An 18,788-nucleotide genomic window follows, 5' to 3' on the forward strand; every position below is an offset into this window, starting at 1 on the left:
ATGGAGATAAATTGAGGAAAGTAAAGTCCTTTCAGGGTCATCAATGTTTAACTATTTGGGGACATCTTAATCTTGAAGATTTTTATTATCAGTCATTAGGTCAGAATAATGACTTTAATGCATCTTTATTGGAAGATGCAACAGTTGCAAGAAATAGCAACAACAGGAACAAAAAAGTCATTTTCAGTGATTGTGATGGTGGTGATGAAGATGATGGCGATCATGACCATGACCATGACATTAGCAGAAAAAATGAGATTGTAATTTTTAGCCCCTTTATTTAAATGTTGAGAATTGACTGTTTGGGGAAGGAAGTGATTTCGTTCCTTATTTTTTTTAAAAAAAATGGAAAATCATATCATCCTGCTTTTGTGGTTTGCTATCCTATTTTTGGTGCTATGATCTTGAAGAGTGCTAAGAGCCTTTAAAAAAAGAGGCTTGTGGAGCCACACACACACAATTTATTTTTCAATAGATCCTTGGACAAACTTCAAATCGTAGAACAATATGATATATGGCCAGGTTGAAAATGAGGCAGGGAATCAAGTGTCATAAGTTTATATAGGGCCTGCGGGGATTTTACTGACTGTTCTACAGTCTGTAAATCAGATATTTCCTATGTACCCTTTAAAATGAAGAGGAAAAGGATTTATATCCAGTGGGAAATGGTGCCAACTAGCTAACACAGTGGTTCTGAACCTGTGGTCTGCTGACCTCTGGGGTGCCATGATATTGTCACAGAGAGTCTGCGAGGTCTTGAAGAAATGTTACGATTTAAATCTTGAGTTAAGTCTTTGTATACCTTTTATGGCCATGGTCCATGGCCATAAAAGGTATTTAAAGGGTGTTTGTGGTAAAGAAAAGGTTGAGAACCACTGAGCTAATATATTTCATAAAGGTAAAGGTAAAGGTTCCCCTGCACATGCGTGCTAGTCATTTCCAACTCTAGGGGCCGGTGCTCATCTCCGTTTCAAAGCCAAAGAGCCAGCGCTTGTGCGAGGACGTCTCCGTGGTCATGTGGCCGGCATGACTAGACGCCAAAGGCGCACGGAACGCTGTTACCTTCCCACCGTAGTGGTCCCTATTTTTCTGCTTGCATTTTTACGTGCTTTCGAACTGCTAGGTTGGCAGAAGCTGGGACGAGTAACAGGCACTCACTCTGTTACGTGGCATAAGTACCCCTAAAAGAAAATCATATTGTCTATTTTTAATTGAAGAAAGAATTGCAACGTTTATTAAACTGAATCAGTAGCACTGATTCTGGGATTTGGGAGATTGGAATAATGGAAATGAGCCCGCAGAACTGAGTCTTGCTGGCCTTTTAACTATGTGATTGTAGCAGGGATAAATTAGTTCCTGCAGTGAATGGATTGCATGCTTGATAGGAACTCTGTTTATTTGTTCATTGTTTGTGTTGTGCTTACTGTACATAAGAGTTGGTTCTCACATTAAGTCCTATGGACTTAGAAAATGGAAATTGACACCTACAGACTCATCCATTATGAAAGGCTCTGCCTTTATGATTTATTTTAGAATATAAATTGATTCTGATGGGAAATAGTTTATTTGCTGAAATTCTTGTAATCCTGTCTTCCTCATTTCAGTAAATCTTGTTAGGAAGATTTCAGTGATTCGATCAGGGGAAAAACTTAACTTTCACTTTGAGTCCAGGGTGACAGAGAGAAGCCAAGACCCACCAATTTACACCTACTACAAAAACATACAGTCATTTTTTTAAAATTTATCCCATAGCTTTTCCATTTGGTCTATGGGTTTCCATATGCTTTATTTTAGAATGTAATTTAATATTGAATCTGAGAACCTTGATTTATCTCCTGTTGCTCCCAAGAAGAGCCATGCTGGAACACACAGAAGGCAATCTTGTAGTTTCCTGTTGTGAAAGTGCCCAACCACATATTTCTGGGAAACCATTACCAGATGGATTGGTGCTAGACAGGGAAAATGTCCTTCCTCTTTTTTCCTTCGGTTGGATGAACAAGAATTTGGTTTAGCAACCCCTTTGAAGGAAAAAAAAGTTTTTAGAGAGATATTTTTTACTGGGGCTGTAGTGGATTTTGGTTAACCCAAAAGATTTAAACCTGTCCTTCTAGATCAAGGGTGTCAAACTCAATTTCATTGAGGGCCGCATCAGCATTGCGGTTGCCCTCAGGGGCCAGGTGGGTATGGCCTGGGTGGGTGTGACCTACTGGGTGGGCGTGGCTAGAGTGCGTATGGCCTACTGGGTGGGCATGGCCAGCTCTACATCATTCACATCAAGGGTGCCTATGGGGGCCTGGGCAGGAGTGGGACAGATCTCAGGGTCTCTGGCAGGAGGAGGGTCTCTGGGCCAGGGCCAAGGCAGCGGGGGCCGTTCCCTCACTGTTTCCAGGATGGCTTCGCGGGCCACATGAAACCACTTCACGGGCCGGATCTGGCCCCCGGGCCTTGTGTTTGACATGTCTGTTCTAGATGGTGAGCAGAGAACAACAGCATCCAGGAAAATCAAACCAGTGAAGAACCAATCAAGGCGGTCTTCAAAAAAGACCATGGCAAATCTCTATTTTTTCCATTGTTCTTTTGCCGTCATGGGTAGAGATTGTGTTTCATCTCAGTCTTGCTTCAGCCAGGCAATTAAGTGTTCCAAATCAGACAAAGGTTTAATTACTAGAAAATGGCTATTAAGTAGAGCTAGATACAGATTAGGATCTGTTCATTGAGTTACTTTGTGGATTGACCTCAGCTTGTTATCCTGAGTTTGTTCTACCTGGAGAAAGAGTGGGGGCAGGAGAGAGAGAGAGAGAGAGAGAGAGAGAGAGAGAGAGAGAGAGAGAGAGAGAGAGAGAGAGAGAGAGAGAGAGAGAGAGAGAGAGAGAGAGAGAGAGAGAGAGAGAGAGAGAGAGAGAGAGAATTATACTCTTGCATGAAAATATTGCCACTAACTAAAGCCTGCAGGATTCATGATATTTTATTTTCTATTTTTCCCATTGTCTTCAAGTCCCAGTTATATTATAAAAGTTTTGTATCCTTTTCTGGAACCCTTTCCCTGTTGTTCAGGCAAAGAATTTAGCCTAAAATTCTAGCTATATCCTAGACACACTACAGCAAGGGCAAGAAAGCCAATTGCACAAGGTTTTCTACTTTTCTTCTTGAGTAAAGAGGCACTAAGGAATTTGTTGAATGGTGATAGACTATAAAGCAGGTTGTCCCGAGGTGCCTGGGAGGACGCAACAGTGGGGATTATGGGGGAAAATCTTAAGGATCCTCTTCCCTTGAAGGGAACTGGAGAGGTCAACCCACTGCATCATTACTGGTAGAATATTATTTAATGAAATGGTGACCAAATGTTGAATTGACATCCTGTCTTTCCAGCTATTTGCACTTTTCCTAAGTTAAATCCCAAGGTAAGAATAGATCGCCTTGGGCTTTTTCAATAGGGTGTCCTTCAACAATTTTTGGAGAATTGTATTTTCAGTACATGAAATTAGAGACACCATTTATCTAATTTCTTTTTTTCCACAAATTTGCTGAATAATTTCAAAATGGCATATTTGCCCAAATCTACGATGCAGCCTGTCTTCTATTCTCTTTCCTGCTACTGCTTTAGGTCTTTCAAGATTAGTAGAAGTCAAAATAATGGACAGGTGCATAGATACAAATACGGAGGCCCAGGTTAATTTCATCTCTTTCCCCCTGCCCTGACAGACCAACTTAAAACATTCAACACCTTTTTCCCAAACAGCAAAACTGTTAACCATTTAGCCCTAAATTATTTGGAGGTCAAGGCTTTCTTTTGTGATATTTGTAAAGTAATTTCTGAAATGTTTGGCACTTGCCAAGATTAATTAACCTCCTGGGGGAACCTTTAATTGACAGAATTACCATGGTCTCCCTATTTTACCACTGGAACTTTCCAGTTTTATTTTGTTTTTGTTTTTTTCATATTCTTCCTCCCGTCAGTGTTTGATTGGCATTGAAAGAAAACAAAATTGGCTCCTTTTGAAAAGATATCTAATTTGCTGAAGAACTTAAAAGCTTCTCTTCTCCGTCCACATGGGGTGATAATGTATGAGTGTTGATGAGCCTTGATGTGGACGGAAACTTTTTAAATTGTTTCCACTTGCTCTAAACTTGACAGTGATGTAATACTCTTAAACATCTGTTCATAAGCATTTGCACAAAGCTGAAATAAGTTGAAAGAACTGGAAGCAAAATTTGAAGATCTCTAAAAAGAATGAACGAATTAACTTTGGGGAGGTTTGTGTTTTTAGTTTTACTCTACACTGATGATGGGGAGGGCTGTTCAAGATAATTTTTTAATATATTACAATAATTATTACTAATTTGAAATTCTGATTATTATTACTTTGTTGTTTTGCGTGTAAACTGAGAGCTTATGCACGGGAGACAAATTCCTTGTGTATGCAATCACACTTGGCCAATAAAGTATTCTCTTCTGTTCTATTCTATTCTGTTCTGTTCTGTTCTGTTCTGTTTTATTCTCTGGGTAGCAGGAGCTGCTAACTATATCCATGTTCCTTTGTGTTCCAGTGCATATATTTCTTCTATATGTTCCAGTGTATATCATCTCTGTACTTATCTATATGCTACTAACATTCTTGTCATGACCTTTCACTGGGCACAATGGTGCCTCATAAGGCACTTTTTTTTTGAACCAAGGTACAATACCTCAAATGAACTAATTTACAGAATGCATCCAAAATCCAGGACCCATAACTCCAATGGAATTGAAATTTGGCAAATTTTATAAAATAACCATTTCCTGTTGTCAACTCTTGATGTTTGACTGTGCTATACAGCTCAACGTGGACTGTAAAAGATGACCAGACTGAGCTTGAGGGAGGGGTCAAGCAAGTCATCAGTTTAGAGTCCCTTCATGCCCACAAGAGATCTAAGTCCAGCCCTCCTTGAATTCCATTGACTCTTAGCTACTGCCAATTTGGCTTGAGCATTAGTAGTTCAGATTCTTATTTAGGGATAGCATGGAATAAACTTGTACTCATTTGAACAATCCTGGTTCCTTTTTTGTTTGTGCCTGACATGGACTACTTTCAAGGTACATACATGTTGGAATAGCTCCCTGAATTTTTAAAAACTTTTCTAGTATGTTCTTCCATTCTTGAAAGCATTGAAGAATCTGCCAAAGAAATATCTCCGAAACAATGACCCAAGGGGTCACAGCTTGTCTAATTTACAATTAACAAGCAGATAATGCTGTCACAATTGCTACACCCTAAATAGTTTGGTAACCTACCTACCTTCTCTTAATAATTAGTAGAATTAGATAGATAAGCGTTAAAAAATAATTCAGCCTTACAGACTGAGTATTTTAGTGATGTCTCAGGAGAAAAACAGGTGCACCCATAATTAGTTGAAGGATATGTTTAATAGATATGAATCAGGCAGAATGCAACTACTTCCGTATCTTTAATGTACATATATCCCATACCTCATCAGTCTTTCTAATCTATTGTTGTTAGATGCCATATGCAAATATGTGTGAACCCAGCAAAGTGAGAGCCATCAGCATCATTTTTATAGCTCACAGATGCCTTATTAAAAATTAACGATGGTGGATGCAATGCTCTGGTACTTTATACAAAGTGTACCCGTTGTGTAGAACAGTATTCCTCAACCTCAGCACCTTTAAGCTGTGTGGACATCAGTACTGGTTGAGGGAATTCTGTGGATTGCAGTCCACACATCTTAAATTTGTAGGGTTAAGAAACATTTCTCTAGAAACAGAGAATGTGAACTGACAATGTAGGGAGAATGTAGGAGTGGTTCTGTTGATAGTTGTTTCCCTTCAGTATGGCTTGTATTTTGGAGCAAAGACTGAGCGGTCCCACCATAGATGTCCCATACAAGCCACCATGACATCACTCGCATCTTGGTGTTATCATACAAGTAATTCATGCCATTTGTGTGATGATTTCATAAGAGGTTTCAGCAGTGGCGTAGCGTGGGATGTCAGCACCTGGGGCAAGGCAACTGGAAGCGGAAATAGAGGGGCGGGCGGGCGGTGACGTCACAGCACCGCCGAAAAGACGCGCCCCACAGCAGCGTAGACTTTCCAAGAAGAGTCGCGCGCATGCGGGATGCTTCCGGGTCCCTCTCGAGGGCGGCTGGGCGGGGCTCCGACCTGCAAGAGCCGCTGCATTCAAGCTCGCACGTGAGCCCTGCTAAATAAAGCCACGCATGCGCACGAAGCTAGGCCGGCTGGCCGGCGGGTCCGTCTTCGCTCGGCCAAGCCTGCCGGGGCGTCTGCGGGGTGCTTGCGGTTGGCCTGAGCCTGGGCGGAGAGTTGGCCACTTCTATTTATTTTATTCAGTTTATGTGGCCGCCCATCTCACCTGCCGGACTCATTTCGCTTTGCAAGAAAGAGCAGCTCAAGAGCGGAGCCAAGCCAACTCTGTGCAGCCCTTGGGGCTCCCTGAGCAGCTCAGTGGGAGCGCGCCCCCCCCAGATGTTGCGCCCGGTGCGGCCGGCCCCCCCTGCACCCCCCACGCTATGCCACTGGGTTTCAGGCCCAGATATGGGACTGAATGGCACTGATTGCATTCATAAATGCAATTTGCGGGATGGCAGAAACGGGATGGAAGTGGTGCATCCATCCTTGCTCTTCTTGACTTCTCAGTGGGTTTCAATATCACCAACCGTGGTATCCTTTTGGGCTGACTTAGAGAGTTGGGGACAGTTTCATACTGATTCATCTGCTTCTTCTGAGCGCAATCCCAATCGGGGTTGATAAGGAGCAAAAGGTACAGCTCAGGGCCTTGTTTTGTGGAGTGGCATAGAACTCAGATCTCTCTCTGCTGCTTTTTAACATCTACATGAAACTGCTGGGCGAGATCACCCATCGCGATGAGATGAGGTGTCACCGGGTCACTGATGATATCCAGTTATATATATATTTTTTGTCCTGTATGTTGCTGTGAACATTCTTTTGCCATATCTGGAGGCTGTGGGGGCCTAGATGGGGAACAAAAGACCTCAGCTTAGCCCTGATAAGATGGAGTGGCTATAGGTGGGCCCCACTGTATTCATAAGTTTCTCACATTTGCTCTTGGATATGGTTGCACAACCCCAGACAGACCCAGTACATAACCTGTGACTTCTCCCAGACTCATGGGTCCTGCTCAAAGAGCGATGACAGCTACATCTAGGAGGTCCTTTCCTTAACTTTGTATTGTGTGCAGATACGCCCTTTCCTGAATAGGGAGACTCTCCGTTCAGTCACTCGTACCCTGGTCATCTCCCATCTAAACTACTGCAGTGTGCTCTAATATGGCTACCCTTGAAAAGTATCCAGAAGCCTCAGCTGGTGCAGAATGTGGCCACATGAGCAATTCTAGGTACCCAGAGAAGGGTATATGCAACACCTTTGTTCCACGAACTGCACTGGGTACCAGTTTGCTTCCAGGTACAATTCAAGATGTTGGTTGTAACCTATAAAGCTCTACCTCGCATGGAGCCAAGACCTATGTAATGTGTCTTTGTCCCATTACATCTGCCCATACCATCCAGTCAGGCAGGGTGGGTATGTTGCAGTCCCCATCAGCTAAAGAATTCTGACTGGTGGGGTCCATTGCCCTTCCCTGTGGAATATTCTCCCCCTGGAGATAAGGCAGACCCCCCCCCCATTCTCCTGACCTTCTGGAAATGAGTTAACACATGGAGCATAGAGTAGCCATACAACCATGGGGCTGATTCACACCCTGACAGCCCTTCCTTCACCTGTTTAACTAATTTTTAACAGGCTTCAACCCTCCTTGCCTCCTTTTAAATTCTGATTTTAATTTCTAATACTTATATGCTGTTTTTTTATATTTTAATGTTTTACTGTACACTGCCCAGAGTCCCACTCTGAGGGAGATGGGTTCAAAAAAATGTGAAATAATTAATTGATATAGGTGATGGCATTGACCTCCTTGCTCATGAGTCAACATGGTAGTTGGACTGTTTGTCATGAAACAATGGACCCTCTGTTTTCCTCCCATCCCTTCTCTTTATTTTCCTGCCTGAGGAAAAAAGAATTGTTGCCCAGTTCATCAGGGGAAGGGAAAAAATTGGACCATGGTTTTTTTTGTTACCTGGTGAAATTAATGAGAGTTCTTCCAAGTTTTCTCTTCCAGCTCAAATGACAGGAAGAAACAGAAAATGGTGGTTGCTTCCCTCCACTATTCTTTGAGAAATGCAGTACAACACTCAGTGATATATATATCAGAAGAATTGAGGGAGGGGGTAGTTTACACACTACTTTCATAACCGTTGTCAAGTAAGAAGCATGTTTTTGGTGATCTGACAATTATTCCTTCTCAGCTTGCCAATGGAGTTTGGAGAAGGGAAAGAGATTGGGATGCAGACTTCAAAAGAAAGCAAACCGTGAGCACCAAGGACAGTTCACCAGGTGTCTGGCCAGACCCAGAGACACTTTCGCATAACAATATCTTTCCACCTAAATTGGGCAATGTGCCCTGATCAAGAAGGGGGAGAGGGAATTCTATACTTTTACTATATGAGATTGGGTGGGGTTTTTGCCAGAGCTAGTTTTACTTGCATGCGTGCCGAAATGGTGTACTCAATAAGTTTTACATTAAGAGTTTGGAAAGCCTCCAAGGTGTTTACTTGGTTGCGTTCTTCAGTCAGAACCTTGACAATGAACCTTTTTTTCATTTCTCACTGAGCACAGAGCATTTAGTAGGTATAATTTGATTCTACTCAAGGAGATACTATTTGACTGTATTCATTCTGTGTGTTGTGACTCAGGGCCAGCCTGTGGGTCCGACAGCCGGGTCCGATGTATCGGAGGACTCAGATGAGGGGGAGGAGGGAGACGAACCGGCTGATGATGGTTTGGAGGCTTTGCAGAGTCCTCAGCCGGGGACCTCTTCTCAGCTGCGTGAGCCCGAGAGTGCGGAGGATGATGACCCACAGCTGGCCCTGTTCAAGGACGCCCGACGCAGGAGGCAGTTGAGCAGGAACAAACAAAGAAAGGCTATGGGACTCCTCGGGAGGAGGCACAGGGAGACCACGCCCTGAGCTCTCTATAAAAGGAGTGTTTGGGGAGGGGCTGGTTGCTGAAAGCAACTTTTCCGCTTGAGAAGACAAGCTCTAGTGTTTTTGTTAACTGCGTAATTAAATCTTGGCAGAAGCCTTTTAGCCTTGGACGCTCTCCAGTCTCTTCTTTTGAATAGGGGTTTGATAGAAGAGGGCTGGTTCAGAACACTGTGCTCTTGGTTCCATGGTGGACCCATTTTGGTAGCTCTAAGCATGATCGGCCTTAAAAGTCCACGACAGATTTTCTTTTCCACCTTTTGTTAGAGATTATTTCCCTCTCTTCTTTTCAGCAGCAGCCCTACCTTTTTCTGCAGAGTTGAGATATGCCTTAGAATGGACCACTGTATCATTGTAAGCGTGTTATAGGGCAGCTTTATTGAGAAGTTTCCCTGCCTGTGATGGGTTAGACAATTAGTTCTCTGCTTTCATTCAGATAGCAAAAGAAATGACAGCTGCCTGATACGCACAGTGGAATAGTTTTAGATAGGTGTATCCCAGATTCTTTTTTTTATTCCCCCATCAGCTTACTCTGAGCTTGAGAAAATATAAATTATAGCTGTTCTGCTCTGCCAGTCTGCACGTGCCATTTGATGGAAATGAAATGTTTAATCCAGTTACAGCTCATTGACTTGCACACTGATGCCTAAAAAAGAGGGGGGGGGAAATAGACCCAAACTGTTATTTTTAATTCCAGTGTTGAGCAATTTTGGAATGAGGTCAAGCAAATGTGGAGTCATTCATATCTTATTAGACAAGCAGGCAGTTCTAAAATGAACTTTTTTCTGCCTACTGAGTTTAGGGTTGTTGTTTTGGTTTTGGTTTTTGTTGAAACAAAACAACATAGGGGACATAGTAGACACAGTAGCTCGGTCATATCTTTTTTTTTTTAATTAAAATGATTAAGCTTATCAAGATATAAAATACAAAATAAAATGAAAATAGTAGGAAAAAGGGGAGGGGAAAGGGAAGAGAAAGAGGTAAATGGCAAAAAAAAAAGAAGAAGAAAAGCAAAGCAGTGACTCCTGACCCTTTTTAGCACAGTAGAATAAGATAGTAATATTACAATCTCAACTTTTTACTTTTTTTTATTGAAAAGTTTTACAATACATTTTTTTAACAAAACAAAACCCCTCCCAACCCCCTCCCCTCTCCCCAACACCTCCCTCCCTTCCCCCTTCCCCCTCCCCGACTTCCCAGAGCTAAATACAGGGTATAAAAATACAAACAATCATAGTCTACCTTATGCAAACAACAATAAGCTATTAAATCTATCGCACTTTAACTCTTATAAAATGACTACAAGCAATATAAATATCACATCAATACTTATTCAAATGCTAGATGAAACTTTTTAGTCCCATATTTATTCTGAATATAATCAATCCATTTTTTCCACTCCACAATATATCTCTGTTGCGAATGGTCTTTCAAGTACGCCGAAATCTTTGCCATTTCCGCCAGGTTGGAAACTTTTAAAGTCCATTCTTCTATAGTCGGCAGTTCTTCCTTCTTCCAATATTGCCCTGCTAAAAGTCTTGCTGTCGTAATTAAATTCAACATCAACTTAGTGTCCACAACATTAGTATCAGTAATAATACCCAGTAAAAACAATTGCGGACAAAACTTTATCCTTTTCTTAAATATCTTCTGCATATTCCACCAGATTTTAATCCAAAAAGCTTTAACCTTTTTACAGGTCCACCATATATGAAAATATGTTGCATCCTCACAGCCACACCTGCAACATTTAGGCTGGCAGTTCGGATACATACTTGCTAATTTTTTAGGATCTAAGTGCCACCTATAAAACATTTTATAAAAGTTCTCTCTTAAGTTTTGAGCTTGCGTAAATTTTACATTTCTCACCCAAATCTTTTCCCAAGAATCCATTGTAATGACTTCTTGAAAATTCTTTTTACTTTTATATACTTAATATGTACCAACCATTTCTGTAACAAAAAATGTAGCAGCAAAGTTTCATTTTTTTTTATTTCAAGAACAATATCCAGAAGAGGTTTGCAAGCAGAAACAAAGTTGGATGTGTTTTTTTTTTCTTTGATTAATTTAATTTAGCCATCTCCACTAGTTCCCTAAGTTTCCTCAACCATTTAACCATTGTAGGAATTGAAGTATCTTTCCACTTTTGCACATAAAAGCATAAAACTCTTGTCTTCAAAAGCCCTTCACAAGAACATTTAAAATTAATGGAAGAAAGCCTTGAATTTGCGTATTCAACTCTTCATCAGGACACACACACACACCCAAAAATATTGAACTTCTTAAACAACTTTATTTTGAATGTCCTTGGGTTTTCAGAGCAAGAATTAGCTCTTACGTTGATTAAAGATTGAATTGTCATGTTAGACAATTTGGTGTGATGCTAAAAATCTCCAATAATACTTCCTTTCCTTTTTTCCCTTCCCTTCCTTTCCCTTCTAAATGCTCTGATCACAGTTGTGTGTAATGGTCAGTAATTTTGAAAATGCCCCAATACACTTGGAGTATGCTACAATGGTCAGATATGGGAGATTTCATGCTATACCGTACAATGAGCGTCTCTGCATTTGCGGAGCGGCAGAGGTAGAGGACCTGGCTCACATCCTATTTGACTGTTGTTGTGTGGTGAGAGACAGGTATCTTGGTCTATATACCAAACTAATGACCCATTGGAATCCCCATATCAAAATAACTTACCTTATGTCCGGCCAGAACTTGAAAATAACATCCAACGTAGCACAGTATTTGAACAAAATGATCCAGTTAAGATCTGCATATGTGGGACTGATTGGGGTAGATTGTAAGGGCGACTCCGAAATATAATGTTTCCATATTTTATCCATATCTTAAATTTGCATTTTATTACTATTTTAACTTAAATTGTATTTTAATTCCATTTTAAATTGTATTTTATCAAATTCCATTTCGGATTGCTTTTATCTAGTTTTGGTGATGGTTTGTTGCTGGAACTTTGTACTTTGATATGGCCCAAGGGCTAATCAATAAAGTTGTTGTTGTACTTGGAGTATGCCAGTAGGAGAAACTATTTTTTAACATGCATTGAGAACATGAATTTTTGAATTTTACTTTAGATTGCTCTTATACAATGAGACACTATCAAGATGAACGTGGTGACAACTTGGAAAAATCCCCAAATAACATGCTATCTGGGTTTTGTGTTCCATACATAGGTAGATGTTTGTGGGTTGTGATAGCTGGGAAGAAGAGTTATGATTTCCCCAGATGTATGTCTGCTAAAAAGGAACTTGTATCTCACACAGTAGCTGTACAGCTGTATTCCCTCAGATAGACCCTATGTTTTCTAGGGGATCATTAGAGCTACATCCAAACTATGTAATCTTGATAAGCCAAATAAGGACCATAAAGGACAGTTGAACAAAGAGTGAAAGCTTCACACCATTACAAAAATGATTAAGAGGGTCAGTGTTTCAATCTTTGTCATCATGTCATCACCATATGCCATATCAGCCCAACAAATCAGCAGTTCTGTCCATTGGTAAGTCAATAAACAGACGCACTGACACCAACCCAATCTACTAACCACTTCAACCATAATCCGGAAGACAGCATTTAAAACAAACAGACAGGCACTCCACCACACAGCAACAAAAATCACAACCCCCCACTAGAAATTGGACCACGTCTCGATAATGACAGCCATCCATCCAAACAACCCAAAACCAGACCATGACTCAGAGGCAACCAAACGAACAAACACCATTTGCATCACACACATGATATTTAAACACCAAAGACTATGGCCCAACAACAACAACCAGCCAATCAAACAGCCCAAAACCAGACCATAACTCAGAAACACCCACAATTATTTACATCACACAAAAAGGTATTTAAAGGCCAGTGCTCTGACAGACAAGCATAATTCAAAGTGCTCTGAAGATGTCCCCCCAAATGGAGATGAAACAATTGGACAACCATTTGTCTGAAATGGTAGAGGGTTTCCTGCCTGAGCAGGAGGTTGGACTAGAAGACTTCCAAGGTCCCTTTCTATTATTATTATTATTATTATTATTATTATTATTATTATTATTATTATTATCATCATCATCATCATCATCATCATCATCATCATCCAAATCACCAAGCTCAGAGATCAAACCAACAGCCTAACTGTCCAATGGTATATTCCCAGATTATATAGTAGAAGAAAGCAACGTAGGTCAATGGTTGTAGCTAAGTACCTGCTAGACATTTTATTTATTTGATAGATAGATAGATAGATAGATAGATAGATAGATAGATAGATAGATAGATAGATAGATAGACAGACAGACAGACAGACAGACAGACAGACAGACAGACCAGTAATTTTCAGCATTCATACAAGCATGCATATTTGGAGGAGACCAAAGTGAAGACAATTGTGGTATAATCAGATACTTACCTCCCTTAACAAATACACATTTCCCTTTTCTCCCTAAATCTGCTTGGACTTTAGTTCTATTGCATTTATATTTCACCTTTCTTCAAGGAGCTTAAGATGCTAAGCATAGTACTTCCTCTTCCAAGCTTTCCTTCTAACAGTGAAGCCAACTGAGGTATGAAGGAACAAGGGGTCCAACAAGTCCAGGGAACGTCCATGGCTGGGGATGTCTTTAACTGGACTTCCTTACACCTGGTCTTAGCATCTTAGCTACTACACCCTACTCGACTTTGTCTACTGGGCAATTTTAGATACAACTCATAGCAATTTCTGTGAGGGTGGCATTTTAGTTCCCAAAATGCCCATGGAGAACTAGAAGAAAATGTAGGAGATGACCAGGTCTGAGTCCAAAGGCAGGGTCAAATGCACCATCAGTTTGGAATTTATACACCCCTATAAGAGCCTAAGTCTTTTCCTCCTTGAAGTCTGGTGACTCTTTATCGGGCACCAATTTACCTTGACTGTTAGTCATTCAGATTCTTGTGTATAGATAACATAAAATAAACTTGTAGTACTTTTGAACTCTATCCTGACTTCTTGCACACTGACATAAAACTAGAATGTGCTTTCTGATTTGTTTTATTGTACTTTAGTTTCTGTACTCCAAGCAAAAGAAAGCATTTTGCCCTGCAGAGAGAAAAACACTGCTAGCTGACACAGTTATCTTTAATTCTAATTGAAAGGATCAAAAGAAATGAAAAATTGCCAGTTACATTGCTGAGTAAGCTGTGTTTCAATTTTCAGGCCCAGTAGCTTCCTTTACGTGTATTCCGTACAAGGAAATCTTTCAAATAGTTAATAGCACTACATTAGAGTGGAGACCGCAGTTTCCAAAACTTATTAAAAACAGAAAGAAACAAATGATCAACTCTGTCTGTTCTTCTTTTAAAAACACACAGGGAAGACATCAAACCCCTTTTAATAATTATCTACTCTCCTTTATATTTCATAAATTAATTAGAAATATTCATAGAATGCGTGGCACCAGTATCAAGATTGAGATAGGTTGAAGAATGTTTTAGAACTGATGTAAAAGTCAGACTGTTGCAGTGTTTTGCCATCTTTGTCTTGAGTTCTGAAAATCTGTTTTGCAGAAAAATTAGCTGAGTGAAAAGCATGCAGGGTTTTCAGTGACTTCAAGGGTGTTTGGGGAAATCTTGAAGTTTAATTAATTAATTAATTTACAGGTCATTCTTTTGCTGCACACAGGATTCTTCCGCATAGCAACTGAAGCTGCTTGTCTACTACTAAAAAATGAAGCTGGCTTAAATAAATCCCTTTCTGGATTTAAACGTGGGACATTTTTGGATCGGATTAGGTAGTTTGTTCATGGGACTCTTTTTTTCACAACTTCTGATCACTTGTGTGCAGGCTTGGTAAGCCGATGAAGGCTCAGAAAAAGACCGAGATAAATAATAATAACAATGGTTCCAGAATAAAAACCTTCCACTGTGCAAAGCTAATTGGAAGGTGGCCATTGCAACCCGTATAGATTTTTCTTTAAATGATCATTGATTAGACAATTGGGCATCACCATGGAAAACACTGACAAACTGATTATCGCAGCTTCGCAGCTCTTATGATGTTAAGAGGATTGAATTTATTCAAAGAATAACAGCTCGCAAAAGATGAAATGGATTCAAACAACCCTTCGGCACACATTCAGAAGTTTTTTTTTTATAATCCTTGTGACAAATCTGTAAGACGTTTTCAGTGGATAAAGCTTGAAAATTCTCGGGTCTTTTTTTTTTTCTTTTTTCCCCCCCATACTTTTTTTCCTTTTCTTATGAGTTTGAACAGTATTGATTTCATTCCCCTAGCCTAGACCAGACATGTCAAACACAAGGCCCGGGGGCCGGATCCGGCCCACAAAGTGGTTTCATGTGGCCCGCGAAGCCATCCTGGAAACAGTGAGGGAACGGCCCCCACTGCCTTGGCCCTGGCCCAGAGACCCTCCTTCTGCCAGAGACCCTCAGATCTGTCCCACTCCTGCCCAGGCCCCCATAGGCACCCTTGATGCGAACGATGTAGAGCTGGCCACGCCCACCCGGTAGGCCATACGCACTCTAGCCACGCCCACCCAGTAGGCCACGCCCACCCTGGCCATACCCACCCGGCCCCCTGAGGGCAACCGCAATGCTGATGCGGCCCTCAATGAAATTGAGTTTGACACCCCTGGCCTAGACAGTCCATGCATATTTTCTTTTGCTTTGCTTAATATTGCTTGATCTCCAGCTTGGTACTCGCTTATTGAGCAAAAAATATGCTATTGCCAAAAAAAACAACCAGAAAGACAATTCACACTTATTAAATGAGCTTATACTCCTTCTCCCAACTTCCCCCCCCACACACACACACACAAACCTTAAAACGCTGCAGTATCCAAAAGATTTACAAGCAGCAGGGTGCCTTCACAGTTTCCCTTTGCAAGCTTCTCATGTTGCTTGAAGTGTATTTTGAACATTGCATTATTTTATTAATGACATTTAAAGCCCGTGAGCATTGCCAAGGCATCTATCTTGTTCTTGCTGTATTTTTCAGTTTTTGTTGCAGACACGTAAGTATTGGCAGCTTTCTAAGCAGTGCTTTTTTTGTAAAAGAAAAAGGTGCCGGAACTCACACATGTCATACAACCCGCCTTGCCTACCCTACATGGTTCCATCCAAAAAAGGTGCCGGAACTCCATTCTGAGCGTTCTATGAGGAAAAAAAGCCCTGTTTCTAAGGAAGGAATTGCATGGTAAGGCCACTCTGATCTCATGAGCATTTCTTCCGCGTCTAGATCTGATATCTATAGTGAATGCAAGTAGATAAATAGGTAGCACTTTGGTAACAGTGATCCATGACATCATGCTGGTCACATGACCATGAAAATGTCTTAGGATAGTGCTGGCTCAGTGGCCTTGAAACGGAGATGACACTGCCCCCTATAGTCAGCAACAACTAGTGGAGAAAAATCCGCAGGGATTTTTCCGCAGGGTAAAAAAAATTCCACTAGAATTAAATCATGTTTCTTTGTTTTTTTAAGTCTCTATTCTCAATTCTATATCCATTTATCTGTTTTATCTGCTCCTTCTCTGTTGTTGTTTTCTGGGAGTTTTTTTGTTGTAGAGTTAATTTGGAAACAGATTGATTTATATTTTCAAAGTTATTTTGGATTTCTTTGTGGTAGTAGTAGTAGTAGTAGTAGTAGTAGTAGTAGTAATCAGAAGCAAACAAAGGTAGTACCAATAGTAATAAGGGCCTGAGGTGCAATCCCAAAGCCACTGGAGCATCACTTGAACACTATCGGCATTGACAAATTCACCATCAGTCAATTGCAAAAGGTGGCTTTATTTGGAACAGCTTCCATCCTGTGACGATATCTGTAACACCATCAAACATCCAGATCTGCCTATCCCAAGTCCTTGGAAAGGACTCAACAGGTAGATTAAAAATGCCAAACACAATCTGAACATCTGGCTGACTGTGCAACGAACTGATAATAGTAATTAGTTTTTTATTGCAAAGTTGCCACAGCTTGGTTTTGTAATATTTGGCAGCCTATAACATCTTTATATTTTAAGTCCTGGCTGCAGTCAGCTGGCATTGTAAATTAGAATTTAATTTATTAGTGTAGGCCAAACACTGCAAGTATTAATCGGGACATCTTTTTCGAGGAAGAAAGGATACCAAATCTCTAAAGCATCAAGTTCTGCCCTCCAAAAGCAATTTCTTCTTTGTAGCCTGAGGAATTTTTGATACCAAAAAACAGAGAGATAGCGTGAACTGCAATATCATTTTCTAACCTGTCACATTAGAAAGATAATTTGTAAGGTAGTGTGTTGCTTCTCCGCCCCTCAGTGCTTCCCTTGCGTAAGAAATGTGCTTATTCGGAACATCCCTATAGGAAATCCGTGATGAAGATGTCAAGAATCAAAATGTCACTGTTGAATTAATCTCTTCCTTCTGAAAAACTCGGGAGAATAATAACGCAGGGACATTTGTAAGATAGTCAGGTTTCAAGTTATCATAGGTATCTTTAAATCCTCTCCCTTTTTAAAGATTAGTCTTGTTTTTGAATAGGAAATACTTGGGAGAATCCTAATTTTGTGACTGGAATAGAAAAATTCAGCCTCAGGGTCTATGGCCCTCAACAATCCGCCCTTGAGATCTTTGCCAAGAATATCCTTAGTAAGAATCTGTGGGGCTGTTTTCATCTTTCCAGTGAATTTTAATGGGTTGACCTTGGTCCAATCGCCATCTCTCATCTGAACATACCTTACAGGATTGCCGGGGCTGGTAGAGGTGTCTGTGTGGCATGCAGGGTAAAAAATAGTCAGAATGAAGGCTACAACTGTGCGATCCAAACTCTGTCCATTCTTGACTGGGAACTGTGTAATGTTGCTTAGAAGATAGATATTTATATAAATCTGAATGAATGAATGAATGATCGATCAATGTTAAAAAGGGACAGGGTGGGGGAACAGAGCTTTGTGCAATTATGATTGCCATCTTAACTGTTTTATCCCCCTTCACCAAAAAGCCTCGGACATACGGTTGAATTAAGGCAGACAGAACTATATGTGATGTCTGAGGTTCTCGGGCAGTGATTCCTAAGCTGTTTGATCCAATTATCCTTTTCCTAGTAGTCTCAGATAATGTCATTATCCCCACAAACTTTGCTCTTTTATACAAGCATCTTAGCAGCAGCAGCAGCAGCAGTCCCAGAGAGGGTTCTGGTCTCACAAACAAGCAAACAGAAATTGCTCTATAATCTAGCTTAAGAATCATTCTAGTGGATAGGGGGAATTTAAATCTGGTAAGTGAGTAAATATATAAATCAGTAAATAAATGAATGTATAAATAAAACTCCCTAGCAATACCAGGAAGGAAAAAAAACACAGAATATTCCTTCCTTCCTTCCTTCCTTCCTTCCTTCCTTCCTTCCTTCCTTCCTTCCTTCCTTCCTCTCTCCCTCTCTTTCTTTCTTTCTTTCTTTCTGTCTGTCTGTCTTTCTTTCTTATTTTTTATTTATTAAATTTAGATGCCACCCATTTCCCTGATAAGATTACTCTGGGTGGCCTACAAAATGTTTTATCTTCATTTTCTTCATTAGTCTGCCTGTTGCAGCTTTCAAATACCCTCTTCCCCATTGAGGCACACTTCCCATCACCCCCAGCATCCACCCATCAAACTTTTATCTATTCTCTGTCCTATGGACTCTAGATCTTCCTCTGTTCTTTGCTTTGTTTGAGTTTACTTTTTTA

General features: G+C 40.7%; 1 protein-coding gene across 1 annotated transcript in view; it reads left to right on the forward strand.

The window, feature by feature from the left end:
• Positions 1-18,788, forward strand: part of FAT3 (FAT atypical cadherin 3) — a gene marked incomplete at both ends in the record, with an annotated part of 451,188 nt that overhangs the window by 224,948 nt on the left and 207,452 nt on the right. The window lies entirely within an intron of this gene.

This window comes from Vipera ursinii (genome assembly GCF_947247035.1).
Source record: "Vipera ursinii genome assembly, chromosome: 4".
Lineage (NCBI taxonomy): Eukaryota > Metazoa > Chordata > Lepidosauria > Squamata > Viperidae > Vipera > Vipera ursinii.